This window comes from Octopus bimaculoides, chromosome 5 (genome assembly GCF_046866305.1).
Source record: "Octopus bimaculoides isolate indiv1 chromosome 5, ASM4686630v1, whole genome shotgun sequence".
Lineage (NCBI taxonomy): Eukaryota > Metazoa > Mollusca > Cephalopoda > Octopoda > Octopodidae > Octopus > Octopus bimaculoides.
This window is the reverse complement of record NC_142932.1, coordinates 102,523,082-102,540,581: the sequence shown is the minus strand read 5'-3', so window position 1 is coordinate 102,540,581 and position 17,500 is coordinate 102,523,082. Positions and strand designations below refer to the sequence as shown.

The 17,500-nt window shown below is 33.7% G+C and overlaps 1 protein-coding gene across 4 annotated transcripts in view; it reads right to left on the bottom strand.

The window, feature by feature from the left end:
* Window positions 1-17,500, bottom strand: part of LOC106877962 (uncharacterized) — a 547,541-nt gene that overhangs the window by 10,314 nt on the left and 519,727 nt on the right. The window contains exon 8 of one of the 4 annotated variants that reach the window (XR_016242002.1): window positions 16,983-17,030. The exons of the other annotated variants lie outside the window; for them this stretch is intronic. The gene's annotated coding sequence lies outside the window, so the exon portion shown is untranslated. The remainder of the gene's footprint in view (window positions 1-16,982; window positions 17,031-17,500) is intronic. 4 annotated transcript variants of the gene reach the window in all.

Genomic DNA, 17,500 nt, shown 5'->3' with positions numbered 1-17,500 from the left:
TGAAGGAATTTTGGTTTCTAGGTTAAAAATACAGTTAATATTTTTGTAGAGAAATTTTGGTGGTTTCTTATTAAAATATAGTTAATATTTCTGTGAAGGAATTTTGGTGTTTTCTTTTCCTTCTTTACATACCATGCCTACAGGCACCCTTCTATCGTTCACCTTCTGTCCCACAAACAACTTTGCAAGTTATTGGGGTTATTGATATATTAGTAAGATGAATGAATGTATGAATAAACGAATGTGTCGTTGAATGAAGAAATACACAATGAAGCACACATGCACATACATACATTCACAAAGAAAAGAAATGGTTTTATTCACTTGTTAAAGTCATCAATATACAGAGTGTCCACAAAGTCTGGGTACATGGAGTAAATAAAGCCATAACATAAACAATTAAATATAAGAAGTAATCATTTCTTAAAGTATGTGTTAATCCCCATGTGGGTACATGGAGTAAATAAAATCATAACATAAACAATTAAATATAAGAAATAACAATTTCTTAAAGTATGTGTTAATCCCCATGTGGATACATGGAGTAAATAAAATCATAATATAAACAATTAAATAAAAGAAATAATAATTTCTTAAGGTATGTGTTAATCCCCATGTACCCAGACTTTGTGGATACCCTGTATTTTCTCTCTGTCTTCTTTTGCTTTTCGGTTTTCCAGTTCTCGCTGTTCTTTTGCCTCCTTATATTTTGAAGAAGTTTTCTAATGATTTCTGCTAAACTAAGGACTTCACTGTTTGTTACTCTATATGTTATCTTGAGCAAACATCTAAAGGAACAGATTTCTGCAGCTTTGATAAGCTGTCCCAAGTGTGTGCTGATGTTCCAGCTAACAAAACTATATATAAGGGTCGGTCCTTTTTGCACACTTTAATTGATAACCGTTTATTTGACAATTTGTGCCTCATCTTCAGAAAACAGCCTCGGCCTATCTTAATCCTTGACTGAATTTCATTAGTTTTACCCATGTCATATAATTATAGTTACTTTACATTTAAAGCTAGCGACTTTCTATAGCACTAAATGGAATCAAGGAGAGTAAAGGTACAACTAAAGCTCCATACATCCTGAGAAAAGGCATTGCCAAAGGAATGGGCGTAAAAAAGATTCTGTACGAATGTATCATTCATTACTTAAAAAAGTATTTGATGCAGTAAGTCATGGAGAAATATTAAAACTTGTTGGAAAGGAGTTAAGAATAATCTGACTAATGTTGACAACAAACAACAGCAAGCAGGTTTTGAAATGAAATAGGAAAATATGCGAAGAAGAGTACAACATGGGTGTGTGTTATCATTAAACGTATTTCCGTTATGCAGTGAAACAATTATGTTATAAGATACTAAACATCTACCAGGTATACAAATAAGAGGTGAAAACATCAACGATATCACAATTCTCGTAGCAACATCAGAGAAAGATTCATAACCATTAGTTAGTACTATTCATAGTAAAAGTGAAAAGATGAGTCTAAGTCTTAACGGCAATAAGGGAAAGGAAAATACAGAAGCAAAAACTATATTAGAGAAAGTGCCATCTATTTCTCCATAAGATTATGGTGTGTTATGTTAAAAAATATAGTATATATTTCTGTAGAAGAATTTTGGTGCGTTCTTTTCTCTTTTCACTGCCATGCCAACAAAAATTGATGATCATACAACTTCACTCAATTTTGTCCCACACAAAACTTACTGCATCGCTCTTCTTTCCTTTGCCAGATATTAAGATAATTGAAAATTTGTTCTCTTTGTTATTCAGTTTTCCAATTCGTGACAATTGGAAAACAACTGTTGAAGGCTTAATGACAATTGAAAAAAGTGTTGCAGGTTTTATCATCTCATATGATGCTCCGTGCACTTATCCTGTTACCATCTAAGGACTTCAGTGTTAGTTGTTCAAGTACCGCTAGAGTGCATCATGAATATTTGTTTGAAAAATACATCGCTGCAATATTGGAAGCTTTTACACTTTTTGTTGATACGTTTGATCATACAGTAGTCTTGGTTTGTCCAATCCTTGACTGAATTTCTTCGAGGTTTTTCTATCTTATGTGATTGTTTCCATATATTTAAAGTTATCGATTTGCTTCGAGCAGAATGTGGATTCATTGTGGTAAAAGAATAACAGATGAGGTGTACATCCGGAGAATCAGTGGTGAAAGAGCAATGGAGGTACAATATGTTCCTAGAATTTATTAATTCCACAAAAATACTTCATACTGTGAACTGAGAAGAAATCTTTAAAATACTTGAAGATATAAATAAATCTAGATAAAAAGGACTTATGAATAATTAAGAACACATATTAGCAACAAACAGTAGGAACCAGAATTGGAAATAAAATAGAACAGTATGGTAAGATCGAGAGAAGAGTACGCCAAGAGTGTCTGTTATTATCAGACCTGTTTCCGTTATAGAGTAAAATAGTTGTGCGACTTATTGGACATCTATCAGGAATACTTATAGGAGGATAAAGCACCAGCAATATTCGTTATGTGCACAACAAAGCTTTCGTATCAACATCAGAGAAGGTCTACAAATATTAGAGGACTTACTGATGGACTTAAGCTTTAATGGCAAACAAGACATTTTCAATTGTGAACAACATATCAATTTGCAACATAAGAATGGAATGAAATATAATTTTGGGTGTGATTTAAAAATATAATTAGTATTTCTCCGAAGAAATTTAGCTGATTTAGGTTACAAATATAGATAATATTTCTGTGAAGAAATCTGGTTGGTTAGTTAGAAAATATAGTCAGTATATCTACGAAAGAATTTTGGTAGCTTGAATTAAAGTAAAGTTGATATTTTGGTGGGTTAGATACAAAATATAGTTAATATTTCGGCAAAAGAATTTTTGTGGTTAGCTTAATAATATACTGATTAATTTTCAGCAAGAATTTTTGTCGATAAGGATAAAAACAGTTAGTATTTCTGTGAAGGAATTGTGGAGTGATTTACAAATAGAGTTAATAGTTTTTGAAATGATTTTTATGAGAGAGGTTAAAAATTAAGTTCATATTTCTGTGAAGAAATTTTTGTGGGTTAAATTTTTATATGTAGGGAGAAATTTTTGTAGGTTACGTTAGGACATAATTTGTTTTTGAAGAATTTTTTGGGCATTAATTTGAAATTATAGTTGATATTTTTGTGAGAGAATTTTGTTGGGTTAGTCTAGTCTAAAAATGAAGTGAACATTCCTGCGAAGGAATTTGGGTGGGGTAGTTCATTTAAAACAAAATAATATTCATTTGAGGGTATTTTCGAGAATTAGGTTAAAATAATCTTATTTGTGTGAAGGACTTTTCGAGGGTTAGAATAAAAATGGAGTCGATATATCAGTCAAAGAAAAATTTTGGCAAGTAAGGTTCAAAGTATAATTAAATTTTCTGTAAAAGAATTTTGTGAGTTAGGCTTAAAATTTCGTTATAATTTGGAAAGAATTTTGGAGTGTCAGATCAAAAATGTAGCTAGAGTATATGTGGCTCAGGTAAAACTTACAGCTAAAATTTCTAAGAATGAAATTTTGTTGGTTACGTTAAAACTATATTTTATATTTCTGCGAAGGAATTTTTGTGGCTTTGTCTTAGATTATGCCCAAAATTTCTGAGAAAGTACTTTGATGCGTTAGAATTTTGTGAAGGAATTTTTGTAGATTAAATTAAAACACAGTTAATAATTATCAACAAAAATGGAAAACAGTTGGACAGGTTAACACTAAATTTAATACTAATAGTCCTGTAAAAGACTTTTATTGGATAACGTTATGAAAAAAAATATTGTTAATATTTTTGTGGATATTTGTGGGCGAGGTTAAAAATATAGTGAATATTTCTATAAATGAATTTTGGTGAAATTGTTTTAAAATGTAATTAATATTTCTGTAAACGTATTTTGGTGGTTTATTTTAAAAATGTAATATTTATTTTTAAAATGTAATAAAAATGTAATAATTAACTAGAACTTATGAGCTAGTTAAATATGTAGATAATGTAGTGTATGGTTAGAAATATAGTTAATATTTTTGTGATGGAGGTTTTGTGGATTAGGTTTAAAATATAGTTAATATTTCTGGTAAAGAATTTTGCTGGATTACTCAAGAAATGAAGTTAATATTTGTGTAGATGGATTTTCGAAGGGTAGGTTAGAAGTAGTTAATAATTCTTCGTACCCCACAAAAACAAAGTAAAAAACAAAACCGACCGATTAGATTAAATATATAATCTACTACTATTAGGGATTCTCAGAGGGATAGGTTAATGATTAGGTTAATATTTCTATGCTGTACAAGGCGGCGAGCTGATAGAATCGTTAGCACATAGGGCAAAATGTTCAACTGTGTTCCGTCTGTCTTTACATTCTGAGCTCAAATTCCTCTGAGGTCGACTTTGCCACTCATCATTTCGAGGTCGATAAAATAAGTACCAGTTGAATTCTGGGGTCGATGTAATCGACTTAGACCTCCTCCTATATTTCTAGCCATGCGCCAAAATTTGAAATCGATATTTCTATGCAGCACATTTTATAGGATAGGTGTATATATATATATATATATATATATATATATATATATATATATATATATATATAATATTTTGGTGGGTCGTGTCAAAAATATAGAAAGAAATTTTGGGAGTAGGTTAAATAATAATTAGGAGAAAGACTTTTGGTGATAAGTTAAAAATAAAGAAATTATAAAGTAAGTTTGATTGGTGAATTTAAAAATATATTTAATATATCTATAAAATTTGGTGTACCACATTAAAGATTCAGTCGAAATTCATTTGAAAAAGTAAATGGTACATTAAGTATGTAGGCGCAGGAGTGGCTGTGTGGTAAGAAGCTTGCTTCCAAGCCACATGGTTCAGGGTTCAGTCACACTGCGCTGTATCTTGGGCAAGTGTCTTCTACTATAACCTTGGGTCGACGAAAGTCTTGTGAATGGATCTGGGAGACGGAAACTGAAAGAAAACCATCTTATACACACAAACATATATATACACACATACATATAATGTAATGCTAGACAGTAAAGTATCTACACACACACACACACACACACACACACATATATATATATGCATATATACGTACGTGTGTGTGTGTCAGTGTGTCTGTGTCCCTCACCACCGCTTGACAACCGGTGCTGGTGTGTTTACGTCCCTTTAACTTAGCGGTTAGGCAAAAAGGACCGATAAAATATGCACAATGCTTTAAAAAGGGCAAGTACTGGGGTCGATACATTAGGCTAAAAATTCTTCAAGGGGTGCCCCAGCATGGTCGCATTCTAATGACTGAAACAGTTAAAAGATAAAAGATAGGTAAACAGCAAATATACATGTGGAGTAATTGCAGACGATTAGATTACAAATACTATTAAATTTCTGTGATATGGCTGATCTGGCGAAAATCAAGGTTAATAATTTTTGCGAGGAATTTTGGGATTAGGTTAGAAATATAGTTAATATTTCTGTGGAAGAACTGTGTTAAGTTCGGTTAAAAATACTGATAATGTTTCTATGAAAGAAATTTGATGGTTATGTATGGCATACAAAGAAATTCTGGTGGGTTACATTTAAAAAATAGTTTATATTTCCGTGAAAGAATATTTGGTTGTAGTTCAAAAATAAAATTAATGTATATGTGAAGTAACTAATGTATATGTGAAGTAATTTTTGTGGCATAAGTTGAATACATATTCAGTATTTCTGTTAAAATTACAGTTAATATTTTGTGAAGAAAATTTAATGGACCTGATTAAAATTTTAGTAGGTCAGTCAAAATTACGTGGAAGGTTAATAATATATTTCATATTTTATATATTTCAAAAGAGATTTAGGTGAGTTACGTTTAAATCATAGTTGAGGGAATTTTTATGGTTTAGGTTTAAAATCAGTTAATAATTAGTTTGTAGGAATTTTTGAGAGTTAATTTAAACATATTACTAACACTACTGGTAAATAATTTTTGTGGGAGAAGTTAATAGTTTGGTTAATTCTTCTATGAAGGAACTTTGGTGGGTTAGGTTTAAAATATAAATAATATTTCTATGAAGAAATTTTGAAAAGTTATGTTAAAAATGCAGTTAATATTTTTATGAAAGCATTTGTATGAGTTTGGTTAATAATGGTCAATATTGGTTAATGGTTAATAAGGTTAATATTCATGTGAATTAAAAAACAGCCAATATAAGTATCAAAGGGATTTTGGTGGGTGAAATTTTGGAGTTAGGTTATAGTTATAGTTAATATTTTGTATAGAAAATTTGCTGCATTTTGGTGCAGTAAATTTTCCACGAAAACATTTCGGTGCATTAAGTAAAATAGAAAAAAATACTGTGAAATTTTGTGAAGAAATTCTGATACGTTATATTAAATACATAGTTAATATTTCTGTGGTGTTTAGGTTAATAATATAATTAATATTGGTGTGAAAGAGGTTTAGTGGGAGTTTTTTTTTATCAAAAATTTATATAATTTTAATGAAGGAATTTTGGCATGTCGGTGTCAAAATATTTTAACATTTCTTAAAGGAATTATATGTAATACTTCTTTGAAGAAATTTTGATAGATTATGTAAAAAAAACTTCTTGTTTAGAATATAGTAAATATTTATGTGAAGAAATTTTAGCAAGTTTGTTTAGAAAACCTATTTAATATCTATGCAAGAGAATTTTAATGGGGTTAAGTTGAAAACATAATCAATATTAATAAGTGCTGATGTGGTTGAAGAATTTACTTCTTAACCATGCGGTTTCGAGTTCAGTTCCACTATGTGGAACCTTGGGGAAGTGTCTTCTGCTATTGTTTCGGGTCGATCAAAACCCTTTAAGCGGGGGATCTAATAGGTGGAAACTGAAAGAAGCTCATGTATATATATATATATATATATATATATATATGTGTGTGTGTGTGTGTGTGTGTGTGCGTGCGTGTGTGTGTGTGTGTGTTTGTGTTTGTGTGCGTGCGCACGTGTATGTGTGTATGTGTTCATGTGTGTGCACCCTTGTCTTGACATTCGGATTGTTGTAAGTGAGCGTCACCGTCATACAAGTGATGTTCGTTTTCAGTTTTCCGATAAACATGCTTGGCTATGGAGAAATATTACCTTACACGAAAACAGTTGACAGTAGAAGGGCATACGTCCGTAGAAAATCTGCCTTCATAAATTCTGCCTGACCCATACAAGCATGAAAAAGTGGATGTTAAACTGATGATAATAATGAGGATGAAGATGATGATGCTAACGAAGTTTTGAGGGCCAGTTTAAAAATATAAAAAAATATTTCTGTACAGAAATTTTTGTAGGTTAGGTTAGCAATATAGTTAATATTTCTTTTAAGCAATTTCTGTAGGTTAGATTAAAATAGTTATTTTTTGCGAAGAAACTTTTGTAGTTTGTTTAAAATATAGTCAATATTACAATGGAAGAATTTTTGTGTTTGAGGTTAAAATTATTGTTCATACTTTGGAGAAGTATTTTGGTGAAATACAGTCAATATTTCTGTGAATGGATTTTTTTTTTGAGTAGAGTAAAAAAACTATTTAACATTTTTGTAAAGGAATTTTGGTTTACTAGGTTTAATATTTAAAAAAATATTTTTGTGAAAGAATATCAGTAGGTTAGATTACATTTTTAATTATTACTTCTGTAAAAATGCTTTGTGCTAAGTTAATAGCATCAAATGTATTGACAACGTAATACACGTCTACGGAGATATTTTCGTGGATACGGTTAAAATATAGTTATACATTTTAAAGGAAAATTAGTGGGTTACGTTAAAATTAAATTATTATTTTACTAAATGGACATTGTTGCACTAAGTTGAAATTTCATTTAGTATTTTTGAAACGGAACTTTGTATATATTAATTTAAGATCAAACAAAATGTTCTGTAAAGTAATTATGAGGGATTAATTAAAAAAAGTGTAACTCAGTTAGGTTATATTAAGTTAGTATAGTTACCATTTCTGTGAAGGTATTTTAAGGCACTAATTAAAAAAAAGAATTTTAATGTATTAGTTTAGATAATATTTCTGTGAGAGTATTTTTTAGATTAGGTTAAAAATGTAGACAATATTTCTGTATAAAAATAATGTTGGTTTAGATTAAAAAATAATGTTTATATTTTTGTGAGGTAGTTTCTGTGAGTTGTATTAAATACCTATTATTTTTGTGAAGGAATTTTGGCCGGTAAGTTTCAAAATATATTTAATATTGCTCAAACGGAGTTTTGGTAAGGTCAGTTAAATTTTTATTTACTATTTTTGCGAATGAGTATTGGTTGTTTAAGTTTAGAATATAGTTAATAATTCTGTGAAAGGATTTTTGTGCTAGGTAAAAAATATAGTTAAAAATTTTTGTCAATAAATTTTGGGGGGTTAGCTTAAAAATTAATTACAAAATTTTGTAAAGTAATGTTGGTACTTAGGTTAAATTGATAGTTAATATTTTGAGAAATAATATTAATAAGTTAGGTTAAAACTATTGTATATATTTATTTGAGTTAATTTTAATGGCTAAGGTTTGAATTAATTTTAATAGCTAAGTTGATTTTTTTAATTGTATTTTTGATGTGCCAACAATAAAAGATAGTGAATATTTTTTGAAGGTACTTTCGTAGGTTTACTTGCCAAATATAGTCTATGTCCCATTGAATGAAAGTTTTCTATGTTACGTTAAATCTGTAGTTAATTTGATCAAAATTTTGTAGGTTAGTTTAAGATTTAGAAGTAATTATCATTGGCTAGGTTACAGAAATATGTATGAATGTATGTATATATATTTAATATTTCTGTAATGGAATTTGCTAGATTACATAAAAAAATATATCGATTGTGCCTATAAGCAAATTTTTGTGAGTTACCTTAAGCATACAATTAATTTGTGTGTGGAAATTTTGAGTTATATTAAAAATACACTTAATATTTCTGTGAATGAAATTTGGTTCAACTAAAAATAATTTTGGTGGGCTAAGTTACAAGTGCAAAGAAAGTTTGGTCAGTTAGTTAAAAACTAAGATAATTTTTTTATGAAAGGTTTTTGATGAGTTAAAAATATTGCAAATATTTTTCCCTCATCAAGTATTACAAATAATTCTGTGAAGAAATTTTTGTTGCACATTAAATACTGAGCTAATATTTATCTGAAGGAATTTTTGTGAGTTAGGTTAAAGTCCAATTAATGCTTCTGTGAAAGAATAAAGCCTCTGTTTCTGTGAAAGCATTAAATGAGATTTTTCATTGGCTAGTTTATAGGTAAGTCATGTGAGGAAAAATAAGAAGAATGAGAGAAAAGGTGAAACAGAGAAGAGTAAATATGGAAAATATCTAAAATGAAATAATGGCGCTTATTTGTGGATTCGTGTAGTTTTAATTGGATGAAGGTAGCATTTCTCACCTGTATAATGAGTATTTGTCGAGATATCTGCATTTTACAAATATCTCTGCTCTAGTGTTTAAACAGAGTTGTAAAGTTCTCTCCCGCTTTCAGCTATATAGATTTAGAATTTTTCTATGATTTTCCACTTAATGCCTAGTCCGAAAAATGTTTTATAGAAATGACCTCTTCAAAACTATTGTGTCGTAAAGTTGACCTGGATCTTATTTATAAAGAAGATGGAAGGTGACTGGGCGTCCGATTAAGTTCTTTACGCTCGGTTTTTAATAATTGTCGTTTTTTGCATTTCACTTCTGGATTTGATAAAATACATGTCAGCCATATTCTAAGAAACCATTTGCATTAATCAAGTAGTTCCTCGCTCCCGGCTCAATTACGAAAACGAGGTATTTACATCATAATTCTACCCGTTCTTCCATCCTGGAAGAACAGAAGATTGCTAAAAATTGTAAAACTCTGAGTTACAACGACTGTCAAGGTTGAAGTCTATTTCCTATAAATTGAAAGTTCGAATTCCATGTGTTGTCAAATATAACTCTTTTATCTCCCGAAATTCTTGGTTATTTAACTCCCATGTCAACGCTTGTCAAATCGACATCAGTCTCAAAACATTCCCTCTGTTATTATCATGTTACATTTATCAAGAATTACTTCATCTAGTAGATATTTCATTTTTAAAATGTTCGGATATTATTTGAAGGATATTTCTCTACTAATTTTAACACGTCAGTCGACCATGCAGCTATGCTCCCTCGTAATGTAGTAAGGCGCCCTAAGTTTATAAAATATAACAAAAGTTTAGGCTCGTTACGAAGAAAGTACTGTGGGGCAGGAGCAAACGACCAGCAAACGGGGTCAGCGATATTCGGTAGTGAGCATTAAGCCTTAATTTCTGTTTCGTTACATCATGATTTTGGAAAAACCTGAAAGTCACAGGCGTTTTTATTCTCTGTACGCCAAGTTCTGGAAAGCACTGTAAAATTGGGTGGGGTATTTCAGCTGGTACATTGGTCTGGGGTCTGAAGTACCCAGAAAGAGCCCGTTACTATCTGCCTGGTCCTCACCTAAAAAAAGCTCATCACACCTCCACTTTACTTTTAAGAGGACCTCGCATGCCGTTGCCTTAAAGGAATCTTGATCTACCTTGCCAAATTTCTCTCGGAAGACCTAAGTCCTGGTGGCCATGTTGATTAGGGTTTGCACATGACGGGGTAAAACGTCGGTATTTGCGCACTCCCTCCAAATGTCCCTGCTTTCTTCTTCTTCTTCTTCTTCTTCTTCTTCTTCTTCTTCTTCTTCTTCTTCTTCTTCTTCTTCTTCTTCTTCTTCTTCTTCTTCGTCGTCGTCGTCGTCGTGGCCGTCGTCACCATTATCATCATTTTGTTGTTTTTGTTCTTCTAGTGTATGAACATACACACGCGCGCCCAAGCACCCACCACCACCACCACCACCACCACACACATTGAGATAACACAGATATACCAGCAGACAACAAAGTAACTTCTATGACGTTGCTCGACCTGCTATAAAAAAAAACCCCCGCAAAATTAATAAAATCACCCTCAATTTACAATCCATCACCTTAGAAGCAGAAAGGTCACAATGGACAATGCAGAGGTCGGGGGTGGGAGCAGGGGCAGAAATAAATAGTTATGTTTAATATGCACTTGCTCACAGCTCTTGCTCAAACATATAGACACTCGCTTTCACATATTTACATGACGTATATATGTACGTGACGTACATATCTAAACTTGTTCATGAGTTCTTGGTTTCTTGGCTTCTGGTTATGTCGTTGTTTTTTTTATATATATTACATCATACACTGTTATTGTGGAATTGTCCTTCAGCGGGATTCTAATTCCGGTGAGAATAATACTTGTTCAGCGGTTTCTTGTTTATGGAGGTTTTCTTGCACGTACACCGACAACTGATGTCTTTTATATTTTTGTTATCGTTTTTTTGTTATCTTTCATCTTTGGATTCAGTTATTAGACTGCGGCCATGCAAGGGCATCACCTTGAAAAATGTTTCAGTCGAATGAATCGAATCCAGTACTTGTTTCTTTTTCTAGGGTCTGGTACTTATTCTTTTGCCGAACAGCTAAGTTACAGTGACGTAAACACACCAAAACCAGTTGTCAAGCAGTAGGAGTGGTGGTGGTGGCAAACGAAGACACAGACACACGCACACACATACATACACATCCGCACTCACACGTACAAACACACATACATATATGTGAAGGCGCGTAGCCTAGTGGTTAGGCTGTTGCACTCACAATTGCGAGATTGTAAGTTCAACTCCCAGACCGAGCGGTGCGTTGTATTCTTGAGAAAACACTTCATATCATGTTGTTCCAGGATCCCTTTCGATCCGGTAGGGGATTCTTGGCCTGCTCGCCTAGCCAGCGGGGTAGCGTCATTCGAAGGCTAAAACGATGCACAGCGCACTGTGACCAGCGATGTATAGTAATATCTGATAGTATGGGTGGTCACATGATCGTATATATATATATATATATATATATATATATATATATATATATATATATATATATATATATGTTAATCCTTTACTCTTTTACTTGTTTCAGTCATTTGACTTCGACCATGCTGGAGCACCGCCTTTAGTCTATTAAATTGACCACATGACTTATTCCTTGTAAGCCTAGTACTTATTTTATTATTTACTTTTGCCGAACCGCAAGTTATGGAGGCGTAAACACACCAATATCAGTTGTCAAGCCGATGGGGGGGGGGGACAAACATAGACACACAAATAGATACAGAAACGAAGGAAAAAATCATCAAAACCAACAATGCGAGGACGTGGTACCTGCAAATTATTAACAACACTCAAGGAAGTCCGTCTACCAAATCCACTCACAAAGCTTTGGTCGGCCCGAGGTTATAGTAGAAGATACTTGCTCAAGGTGCCATGCAGTGGGACTGAACCCGGAACCACGTAGTTGGGAAAGATGACATCCAGCGGCTCTCAGTATGGATGACCCTTGATAGTGCTCAAAAGATTCAAACTTAGACACCAATGTCTTTACAGAGGATCATTTCACAAGGTAATGAAAAGCTATAAGAGGGATCAAATTGACTGGGTATAGAGGCAATTATACGAATAAACAAATTAAATACATATTATCCGCATAATTGCCTTGATCCTTCTTATATATATACATATATATATATAAATACAAATAATATGTGAGTATATGCATTTATAGGTACATGTATGTACATACCTACATCTACATGTATATATGGATGCATATCTGGGTACAGGACGTCACAAAAAAACGTGGACAAAATGAAAAAACAAAACATAAACAGAGCACAGAAAAAAAAACAGGCCACATAGAGAATATTTCCTTCATCAGCTGCCCCTATTCTAAACTAAGCGTTTCGAAGAGTTAGGGCATACATACAAAATTGTATGTATATATATATATATATATATATATATATATATATATATATATATATATATATATATAAATAAAATATGAGTATATGCATATATATGTACATGTATGTACATACCTTCATCTACATGTATGTATAGATGCATATCTGGGTATATGACGTTACAAAAAAACATGGACAAAATGATAAACAAGGTACAAAAAACACACAGGCCACATAGAAAACATTTCCTTCATCAGTTGCCACCATTATAACACTGGCGTTTCGAAGAGTTTATATATATATATATATATATATATATACACGACGGGCTTCTTTCAGTTTCCGTCTTTCAAATCTACTCACAAGGCCTTGGTCAGTCCAAGGCTATAGTAGAAGACACTTGCTCAAGGTGCCACACAGTGGGGCTGAACCCGAAACCATATCGTAAAGAAGCAAACTTCTTTCTGCACGACCATGTTTGCGCCTGTGTGTGACCTTAGCTACTAAAGATAAGACTTCTAATTCAGATTAAGCTGTGACATCGTTTAGTATAGTGGCTTGTATAGCTCTTACGATTTACAACAGATGCAATGTTCGAATCACACACTTTGCGGTGTCAACTTTTCTCGTTTTTTTTTCCTGTATCGGGCATACGCACATATATGCATACAAGCACATACATTACACATATACATATGTATATACTTAGATTTTACACACGTACGTGATACTACAATTACCTTTATTACATATACACGAACGTGCGTCTACAAAACCTCTACAGAGACGCTAGAAACAACAGTCGAATCTCTCTTTAGTTACATACGACCGTTATCTAATTAAAAATATAGGAATGAAAACCCATTCATTAAAGTAATTATGCATGAACTCCAACCTAAAAAACAAAACAAAAAACAAAACAAAAACAAAACAGACGGGATGGTCATTGTTGGGTAGTCTTTGATCATAGGTCTGCCTCGACGAAGATTCATCTGGGATTAAACAACAAAAAAAAAAACAACAGCATCGACAGCGACAACCTTCAGAGACGCACACAAGAGCAAACTCGAACACACATACACACAACAAACACAATCTCTCCTACACTTGTGTTGTTTCACTGACGTGCACAAGTCTTCTTTTATATTACTCCCACTCTTTATTTCTGTACACTCTCCCCCGCACTGGCCTCCCCCCTCTCTCTCTCTCTCTCTCTCTCTCTCTCTCTTTAGCTTTCTCTCTTTTTTTTCTTCCTAGCTTAGATTACGTCAGTTACACGTATGTTGTATGGTAACAGACCTTCAAAGTTTTTGGTTTTACTTATTTTTCAGCTGATATTTATATTCAGTTAACCACGTATTAATTTATGTTTGTCTGTCTGCCTGCACATCTATCTGTCTTCCTGTCTACCTGGTTGTCTGCCGTCGTTCTATCTATCTATCTATCTGCCTGTCTGTCTGTCTGTCTGTCTGTCTGTCTGTCTGTCTGTCTGTCTGTCAGCTTGTCTGTCTATCTATGCGTCCATCTATCTATCTATCTATCTATCTATCTATCTATCTATCTATCTATCTATCTATCTATTCATTGCATTCTTTGCGTTTGTCTATCAATCACCGTTTCACCTCATTCCTCCCCTCCTCTTCCTCCTCTTCCTCCTCTCACCAACGCTCTAATTAATTAACAAATTAACTACTTATTAAGAAAAACACAAAACCAAAACCAAAAACAATTCCTTTCTTTCTGGCCTCCTTTTATCTATTTCTTCCATTGTTCAGTCAGAAAACTGTTACTTACTGACTGGGAATCTCTCACACACACAACCTCTCATACACACTCTATCTCCCACTCTTTATCTCCTATTCTGTCTGTCTCTCTTACTCTTTCTCTGTTCCTATCTCCACTCACACACACACATATACACTCGAACAGATTTATTTATATGCATATACATTAATCACTTTTTCTTATCCTCTCTGTCACTACCATAGCATATGTATATATATATATATATATGTGTGTGTGTGTGTGTGTGTGTGTGTGTGTCTGCATTTAATGTACTGTCCTGCCTACCTTTAAACATATCGATCTACCTATCTATCTAAAATGTATTTTCTTTCAGTATCCATCGCTTTCTCTTTCAACCAATCACACTTGCTCTCTCTCTCTCTCTCTCTCTCTCTCTCTCTCTCTCTCTCTCTCCCCCTCTGTTTGTATGTATGTGTGTATGTATGTGTGTGTGTGTGTGTGTATCATACATACATATACATACTTATACTCATGAACATGCTATAAATCATAATCATATTCATACATAGCTCGAAATATTTCCGTATGCATTTATACACAGATTGTGGACATTCTCGCATTTTTTTCCTCAATTAACTTCTACGCCCCCAAACCCACCTCAAAGCCACGACAGAGCTAACGCCAACATGAACGACTTTACGTGACCCCCGAATAAGAAAAAGACCATTTTTCTATACAACACAGTTTATTATATAACACCTGGGGATTTAAAAAAACTTCGTCACCCGGTTTAACATAACCAGCTGGCACCTTGAGTGCCTTTAGCGGACCCCACTCTGTTGCAGGTATTCGGGCCTGGTCTCTGGTCTGAAGATACTTTCCTCCCTTGCTTCCTCTTGGGGACCCGATAAACGGTCAACTTTTTCATCCGACCAAATCTGTGGTTTTCAATTAGGGTCCATATAGCCCTTTGGGTGGGGGTCATATATGATTTTGCTGTTAAAATGAATGAGCAATAAAGCGAGATTCTTATACTTTTAATATACACTAAATATTTTAACAACATTTTCTACAATTCCTCTCTTTTACTTGTTCCAGTCATTTGACTGCGGCGATGCTGGAGCACCGCCTTTAGTCGAGCAAATCGACCCCAGGACTTATTCTTTGTAAGCCTAGTACTTATTCTATCGGTCTCTTGTGCCGAACCGCTAAGTTACGGGGACGTAAACACACCAGCATCGGTTGTCAAGCGATGTTTGGGGGACAAACACAGACACTCAAACACACATATATATACATATACATATATACGACGGGCTTCTTTAAGTTTCCGTCTACCAAATCCACTCACAAGGCTTTGGTCGGCCCGAGGTTATAGTAGAAGACACTTGCCCAAGGTGCCACGCACTGGGACTGAACCCGGAACTATGTGGTTGGTAATCATGCTACTTACCACATAGCCACTCCTGCGCCACTCCTGATAATATTTAATTATAAAAATGTAGTAGGATTTTTTTTATGTATTGAATGGCTATGGAGGTCCAGTAGAATAAAATAGGAACCAAAAGGGTCCATGAGCAAAAAATGGTTGAGAACCAGAGGACTAAAAGGTTAAAAAACAACAAAAAGAGAGAAAAAAAAAGCAAAACAGCCTAATGTTAATTTTGCATTAATATCCTCAAAAATTAACATTAACGAAAATAAATTTAGAAAAACAAAAAAACAAAAAAAACGGAAAATCACGATTAAAAGAATTTTCTAAACCTAAAAGCAATTTTCATTTTCGAACCTCCAAATTTGCATCACCCAGAATTCTGATATTCTCCACCCACCACCCAACTAGGTGTGTATGTGTGTGGTGGTGGTGGTGGTGGTGGTGGTGGTGGTGGTGATGGTGGGGTCGGATCGGAATGAAGTTTTCCAAGGTTAAGAATTTTTGCGTTCTCAGATGTATGATACCCGACGAAAAAAAAAAAAAGACGAGTTCGTCATGGCTGGGGCACCTTTGATTACAATCCTGCTCATTTAAAGATGGCTTGGGGCTAAACAACAGCAACAACAACAACAACAACAACTAGCAAGGGAACTTTTACATGATTGCTGACTATGCTAGAAACAGCAGCTAAATCAATTCCTGCCGTTTAGAAAAAGGAAAAAAAAAAAAAAAAAAAAAGAACGGATATTGGATAGTGTTGATAAACGACTAGAAAGAAACAAATCGAACGGGATAGCCACGGTTGGGACAGCTTTGATCATAGCTCTGCACAAACATGTCTGACCTATAGCTAAACATCATCGTCGTTGCCACCCCCACCCCCACCACCAACAACAGCAGCAGCAGCAGCAGCAGCACAAACTGTTACCAACGAAGAAACACCAACACAGAGGATCTACCTGTTAGAAATAGCACTGAAATATCCCGCAAATTGCTTCGTTATCATCCTAAAAAAAAAGAAATGAAAGAAATAAAATTTAATGGAGGAAAAATAGTTTAGTCCTATACACGTTATTGTTTTTTTTTAAAAAAAAGGCTGGTTGGTCACGTCTGGAACGCCCGAACAAGACTAACCTGGGGCTCATCAGCTACGACAACCAAACACACACCCACATATATATATTCTCACACATATTTAGATACACGTACACTCACACACACACACACACACACACCTACACAATCATAGTTAGATGTGAGCAAACACACACACATACACGCGCACACAACCACATACACACACACATACACACACTCACAGACACACCTTACACCTCCTCCCACGTCTCACCTTACAGCTGCCACTTTCTCTCAAGTACATCCACACTTCGCTCGCTTGCCTGATATATTTATTTATTTGTTTATTTATTTACTTGGTTTATTTATTTATTGTTGATTTGTTCTTTGTTTATGCATT